At 39.6% G+C, this 6,825-nt stretch overlaps 1 protein-coding gene and 1 long non-coding RNA gene across 7 annotated transcripts in view; one reads left to right on the top strand and one right to left on the bottom strand.

Moving 5' to 3' along the window:
• The window catches only part of LOC106867580 (probable serine/threonine-protein kinase nek3), a 494,211-nt gene that overhangs the window by 391,196 nt on the left and 96,190 nt on the right, over positions 1-6,825 (top strand). The window lies entirely within an intron of this gene.
• Positions 1-6,825, bottom strand: part of LOC106867582 (uncharacterized) — a 14,349-nt gene that overhangs the window by 6,310 nt on the left and 1,214 nt on the right. The window contains exon 2 of the long non-coding RNA XR_001409164.2: positions 203-373. This is a non-coding gene — a long non-coding RNA (uncharacterized LOC106867582). The remainder of the gene's footprint in view (positions 1-202; positions 374-6,825) is intronic.

Below are 6,825 nucleotides of genomic sequence, written 5' to 3'. Positions count from 1 at the left end.
TCTCTCTCTCTCTCTCTCTCTCTCTCCCTCTCCCTCTCTCTCTCACTCTCACACACACACTTAAGGCGCAAAATCTAGTGGTTAAGATATTCGGCTCATGACAATAAGGGTGTGTGTTCAGTCCCTGCATCGAGTGTTGATTGTGTTTTGGGGTGAAGCATTTCAGCTTGCTCAAGTCTACTTAACTGAAATGAGTACTCACCATTTGCTAGTACATATGTCTGTCTGTCTCTCTTCTCCCGCCGTTTCTCTCTCTCTTCTCCCTCTATTTCTCTCTCTCTCTCTATCCGGGTGTCACATTGTGGATGTTCCGCTTGGTCAAGAGTGTTGGAGCTGAGAGGGTATTTACATCTGTTCGCTATTATATAGGAACCTAAAACAATTAGCAAAAGCATGGTACATGTTACCAAGTCATACTTCTTAATTACTGACGGTTGTATGCATGTGTGTGTGTGAATATATATATATATATATTTGACGGTGTGTGTGTGTGTGTATATCTTTTGCAGAAGTATATCGACGAAAGATATACACAGTAGAGAGAAGTGAAAAACTACTGATCTAAGGACAAACTCTCTTGAGATATTTGTTTTGCACCTAGTTACAAACACTCCCTTATATATTGCCGCCAGATGTGCAGACCATTGGTTGTCCCGTTAGAACTCTATAACTAACGACGCTATTGTTCCTCAAGAAAGGTCTTGGGTAAACTTACTTGTGCAAAATAAAACATCGATTATCTAGGGTGTTAGAAGTTTTAATCTGTGAAAATACCTGATAATGGATTTCTTATGTCGAGGAATTTTATGAGCATATAAATAGAAAAAAAATACTTTATTTTCCTCTTCTTTTTCAGTCCACTCTGAAATTGCTTATGGTGTTGATAAAAAAAAGTATATTCTTTTATGTTTAACCGAAAGAATATGCTCGCGAGCACAAGTAGTCAAAACTGGGCTCTTCCGAAAGGTCTCCGGAGTAACGTTACTCCATAAGGTGTATAGTTCAGAGATCAGAGAATCTCTCCAGATGGATCTTGTTACTTCTCCACATTGAGAAGTCACAGCTCCGGTACTACAGATCGCAAGGCGAATTCTTCGAGCCGAGTCAACGAGCAGGAGACGTAGGGGCGGACCAAGAAAGGCCGATACAGCTTGGCACTAGTGACACCGCAACTCATTTCTACAATGGAGTGAACTGGAGCAACATGAAATAAAGTGTCTTGCTCAAGAATACGACACACAGCCCAATCCGGGAATCGAATTCACTACCTCATGATTGTGAACCCGACACTCTAACCACTGAGCTATGCGCCTTAAGTGTGTTAAGACCATTATATAACCATCTCAGACCAATTCTCAACTCATGATTTTGCACCTTGCAATTGTCATTCCAATGTTGTTACCTTACATTGTCGAGTAACTCTGTTATACTATTCTTGTTTCTCCGCTGCACTCTACTGCTATTTTGGCTCTGTTTTCTGTCTGTACCTCATGTTCGGTTGTAGCTTATTAGGCGTAGTGAGCAGGTCCGGCTGTTAATGTTAGATCTTTGGCGGTTCTTCAGCCAGAATTGATATATTTTATTTCTTCATGAAAACAGCCTTGATTAATCTATCACGTACAGCAGACGTTGACATCTGCATTTTATTATTAGGCAGGTGGATTTGTTGTTTCTGGGCCAACAATCTGATATCGCTATTCATTAGTAGCGATTCTCATACTTTTCAAATTATTACCGTTTGTTGTTATTGGTTAGTACCTATGTTTGCTACTAGTGAGACAAGTTCAGGATTTATGGTGCTGGTGGTTGTGTTGCCGTTGTTTCACTTACTCCGCTTATGTCTTTGCTAGCGCAACGTTTTATCTTCCCTTTCCTCTAACTATTGTAGTCAGAGTTATCTAGAAGAAGAAGCAGAAAAAAAGGAGTGAAAATTAAGCCAGAGTTGGAGAGCTTGTCTCATGGTAACGATTGCAGTATTTTGTATTCTAACACAGCATCCACTTATAATATATTGGTTTCAGATCTTGGCACAATCCAGCAATTTCTGGGGCAGAAGAAGGGTTAAGTCGTTTACATCGACCCCAATGCTTTACTGGTACTTATTTTATCGACCCCGAAAGGATGAAAAGCAAAGTCAACTTCGGCGGAATTTGAACTCAGAACGTAAAGACGGACGAAATGCCGCTAAGCATCTCCCCCCCCCCCGCGCGTAGTAACGATTCTGCCAGCTGACTACCTTATCCATTAGTAATATATTAGAATGAACTCACCGTGAACTTGTATTTATTCAGTACAAGTTATTATGGCTGGTGGACTGGCAGAATCGTTTTAGTGTAGGAAAAATACCTTATGGCCTTTGCTGTGGATTTTTACATTCTGGTTTGATATCCCATCGCGGTCAACTTGCCTTTTATCCTACCACGATCGATTTAATAACCAGTGGAGAACTTGGGTTGGTTTAATCGGCATCATAGTCTCTTCAAAATTTGTTGGCCTTGTGTCAAAATCAGATACTACTACTACTACTACAACATAAAGCGGCGGACTAGTAGTGTCGTAAGAACTGTAGTTGTCTCTGTAGCTACATCTCTTTATGTTCTGAGTTCAAAACCTGTCGGTGTCGACTCTTTTTGGGTTTATATAATAATAATAATAATAATGTATATACTGAGGTCGACTTAATTGATCATACTCTTCCTATAGAATTGTTACCAACTTCCAGTGTCAGAAATCAGCGTGGTCGCCGTTTGGGAGGTACGTTTTTCCCGCAAACTCGTCTTTTTGTCGGAGCTGCAGTCTTCGGTCCAACGAAAACCAAGACTGGGCACCTGGCATTTAGAATGTTGTGAAGTGCACTCGGTTCTCTACCAGCCAGACAACGTACTCGGTGGTACGTCAACCCTGCTTGTTATAGGTGTGGGGCGTTGTCTGTTCACTGTTCATCGAGTCCGTACGAGATATGCCCAGGGCGACAAAACCACGCTGCATGCTTTCGTTCAGAGTATGAGCATTGCTGACTCGTAGAATTACGTTAAACAGTTGTCTGTCTCATGTAGGACGAATCCGGTGATTATTCATGTCCGTCATAAGGATTGCCCTGTTACCCTCGTATAACCAAAAAGGACGGGTACATTTTCACTGTCTAGTGCAGTGCTTCTCAACCATTTTTCTTTTAAAACTTCTAGACCCCTTTGATTCCTATTTTACTCTACTGAACCACCAGTCTTTTTGATGTTTGAAAAGTCCTATTATGTTTTTATAATTAAATATTATTAGGAATTGTTTAAGAAAAAAAATGTTAGAATGTTTTGTGTATTGTAGAAGTGTAATCAATTTATTGCACTTAGGGCTTAACAACAAATCTTATATGGACTGCCAAGAGCCATATTGACCTCGGTTGAGAACCACTGGTCAAATGGATATGACGCTAGCGAGTGAATGCTGACACAATTGAATGGGCTAAAGACAGACTTGTGCCTCTTCGGCCAAGACTCAAATTTACTGAAAAGTTGGTGAGAATGGCCCAGATGTGTCTACTGGTGCATGCTATTCTCGCCATGCATCTATAAACCGAAGAATGCTGCTTGGAGAGGACACTTGCAATTAGTAGTCATGTAATCCTGGATATGTGCAGTTCTTTCATCGGTGTTTTGTGACTGTCATCCCTTTTGGGAGGTCTCATTTCAGCCCCTTTGTACCCTTTAGTTTTCCTCGTTAGTTTTTTTCCGTAACCGATTCTGCAACCTTCACCTATTGTTTTTGTAATTTGCCCATGTAATGTCCACTCATCTGTCACTCTTGTAGAAGAAATTGCCGCGTGGTATTTCTTTCGGCTCCTTTATATTCTGAGTTCAAATTGCACCGAGCTCAGCTTTACCTTTCATCACTCTGGAGTTGATAAAATAAAATCCCAGGGAAGAACTAGGGGTCAGTGTAATCGAGTAGTCTATCTCTTAAAAAAAGTGGGGGGGGGGGGAGAGAAAATCGTTGGCTTTGTTCTTAAACTGGATAAACTCTTTAGAAGGTGGCGAGTTAGCAGTATTGTTAGCACGCCGGAGAAAATGCTTAGCGACATTTCTTCCGGCTCTTTACGTTCTGAATTCAAATTCTGATGAGGTCGACATAAACTTTTATCCTTTCGGGGTCGATGAATTAAGTACCAGTTGAACACTGGTGCATTGTAATCGAAATTGCTGGCCTTGTGCCAGAATTTGAAACCAATATTATCAAACATATCATAGTAAGACGGTGAGCTGGCAAAATCGTTAGCAGACCGGGCAAAACACTCTCCGACATTTCGTCTGTCTTTTCGTTCTAAGTTCAAATTCCGCCGAGGCTGACTTTGTCTTTCATCCTTTTGAGATTGTTAAAATAAGTACCAGTTGAGCACTGGGGTTCATGTAATCGACTTACCCGCCACCCCTGAAATTACTGGCCTTGTGCCAAAATTTTAAATTAATATTACCAAACATGGTATAATGAAATATTTGATAACGCTGATGGTATTGCACACGTGTAAAGGAAGATGTGTTAATGGAGACATTTATGGTATATTAAAGCCGACCATCCGCGATGGCAAGGCTTTAGTATGTGATGTTCTGCCTAGTCAACTGTGATTACTGATGCCATCATCAACTAGGGTCATTCAGTCACATTAAGATCGATATTTGTGTTAAACAGTACACTTTTTCTCTTGCTTCCAATTGTTTGTGTCTTTGGAAATCAATTAAAAATTTGCTAGCTCTCTCTCTCTTTCTCTCTCTCATAAACTAATGAAGCATAAAGGCAGTAGCATCTCCAGTTTTACTGTCAAGTTAAAAGCTCGGTAATTTTCTGATAATTTTATTTCACTCGTTCGTCATCATTATCATCGATCAATCATTCAATTACAATAATTATTTTATTATGCATGGAGTCCTGGAGGGTTTAAAAGAGAAGAAATAGGAAACTGTGACATTCATGTCTTTTTCAAGAATTGACAATTAATAGTTGTGCCGATGACAGAAATGTCCTTTCCCAATAATGACAATTAATAAATAATATTTGGTAATGGCATATCTTTCCCAGAGTTTAGCAACGTAATTGTAACTTTTTTTTTTCAACAGGGTATTATGTTGATTGCGTGGAAGGTTTAGTGAAACCACTGCAGCTATTGTCGATTGTATACTTATATAATGATTAAAGCCCCCATCCGCAACTCACCCTTCATTTATGTTTCATTGTGAGGTATTGGGTGGCCAGATTAAATGCATTATAACAATTAAATTTCTTCCCTCTTGGTCCCGTGTTCAAATATCAACAGTTTTGTTATTCGTACCTCTGGCAGTTGAGAGAATTTGTGCCACTTGTGTACTTTGTCGATGCAACAGACTCAGCCTTGTCTTTCAACAGTTGACCTTGTGTTCTGCGTAAGAAATCTCTATTTTTGCAAGACAAGATGGATCGAAAGTTGTTGTACTGGTTCCTGGAAACATGAACAATAAAGGTAATGTCTATAGAATTGAAATATCGAACTGTAAAACACTAGCCGGAATAACCGTATATAGCGTGGCGATGAATCGGTCTTGTCAACCAAGCATTTCTTATTTATATATGAAGCCCAGAATCTGTAGTGGTAAGAAGACATGACGTTCATATCGTTTCCGAGAGCGTGTGTTTCTTGGAACTAACTGTATGTTAAAACCGCCAGGGTTGAGGAGTTGATTTTCCGAAAGCTAAGCGGAACCAGGACATACAGTGCCTTTCGGTCAACAACATCAGTGTGTCCTGTTCACCGTTTATTTATTTATCTATTACAACCATCACCTTCTTTACAAACTGAAAAATGCAGCAGAAAAATTATGATCATCATATGAACGAGAAATTTATTGTACCCTGATCATGCATGTGAGTAAATCTGTTTTAGCGTAATTTGGAATGTTCCTTACCAAGTCAGTTGTCAAGTCCCTAAAACCACCCTCTCGTTTCAACCCTGAGCCTCAACTTCTTTCTGTTCCGAGGGTAATTGCGTAACTGCATCTGCTCTCTTTGTTATTGAGTTTTCGTGTTTTTAGTCGGATGAAGAAATTTTGCCTGAGTTTTTCAGAATTTGAGCTATTTGGGCGCCTTGGGCGATCGTCTAGTTTGCCTAGAGCGTAGCGTCGGCTCTGTAAGAGAGCTACATGGGTGTTCACTTACCACTCGATAAAAAAAAATGATAGCCAAAAAAACAAAAAAAGCGATAGTACACTGCTTCATTAATATTACTTAATCAGTTCTGACGTATTTCGAAATAACAAGAACAAAAAGAAAAAAAAAATTAAATTCAGTCAAAGCTACGCGGTGAAAACGTGTTTACATTTTAGACTGTGCATAACGTGCTTAAATACAAAACTACTTTATATAAGAAAACAGGCATATAAACCTTAGTGGGATTGAACCTGCGTAGACTCGTGTTTATAACATCCACTTTACCATGTGATGTGTTATTAATAGGATACACTTCCCCCACATCGGCATCTTTACACTGGCATATATCGAATTTTGAGATTGTTTTGAGTAACAAGTACATGCGCAGTGGGTTAAGTCTCTCTCGCCTGTGTTTTCATTAGATCATTGAACTCCCTTACTTTGTAATATATAATACAGACAGTAGCGTGACACTGTCGTCTAACTGGTTCCCAAAGTCTGCCATATCTATCTATCTATCTATCTATCTATCTATCTATCTATCTATCTATCTATCTATCTATCTATCTGTCTGTCTATCCTGCCTTCTTTCCTTTAGACAGGAAGGGAGGCAGTACCCATGACCCTATACAAAAACCTCCGTGACTAATAGGAGGG

Source organism: Octopus bimaculoides, chromosome 9 (genome assembly GCF_001194135.2).
Source record: "Octopus bimaculoides isolate UCB-OBI-ISO-001 chromosome 9, ASM119413v2, whole genome shotgun sequence".
In the NCBI taxonomy this organism is placed as follows: Eukaryota; Metazoa; Mollusca; class Cephalopoda; order Octopoda; family Octopodidae; genus Octopus; species Octopus bimaculoides.
The sequence above is the reverse complement of the archived record's forward strand: the minus strand, read 5'-3'. Positions and strand labels throughout refer to the sequence as shown.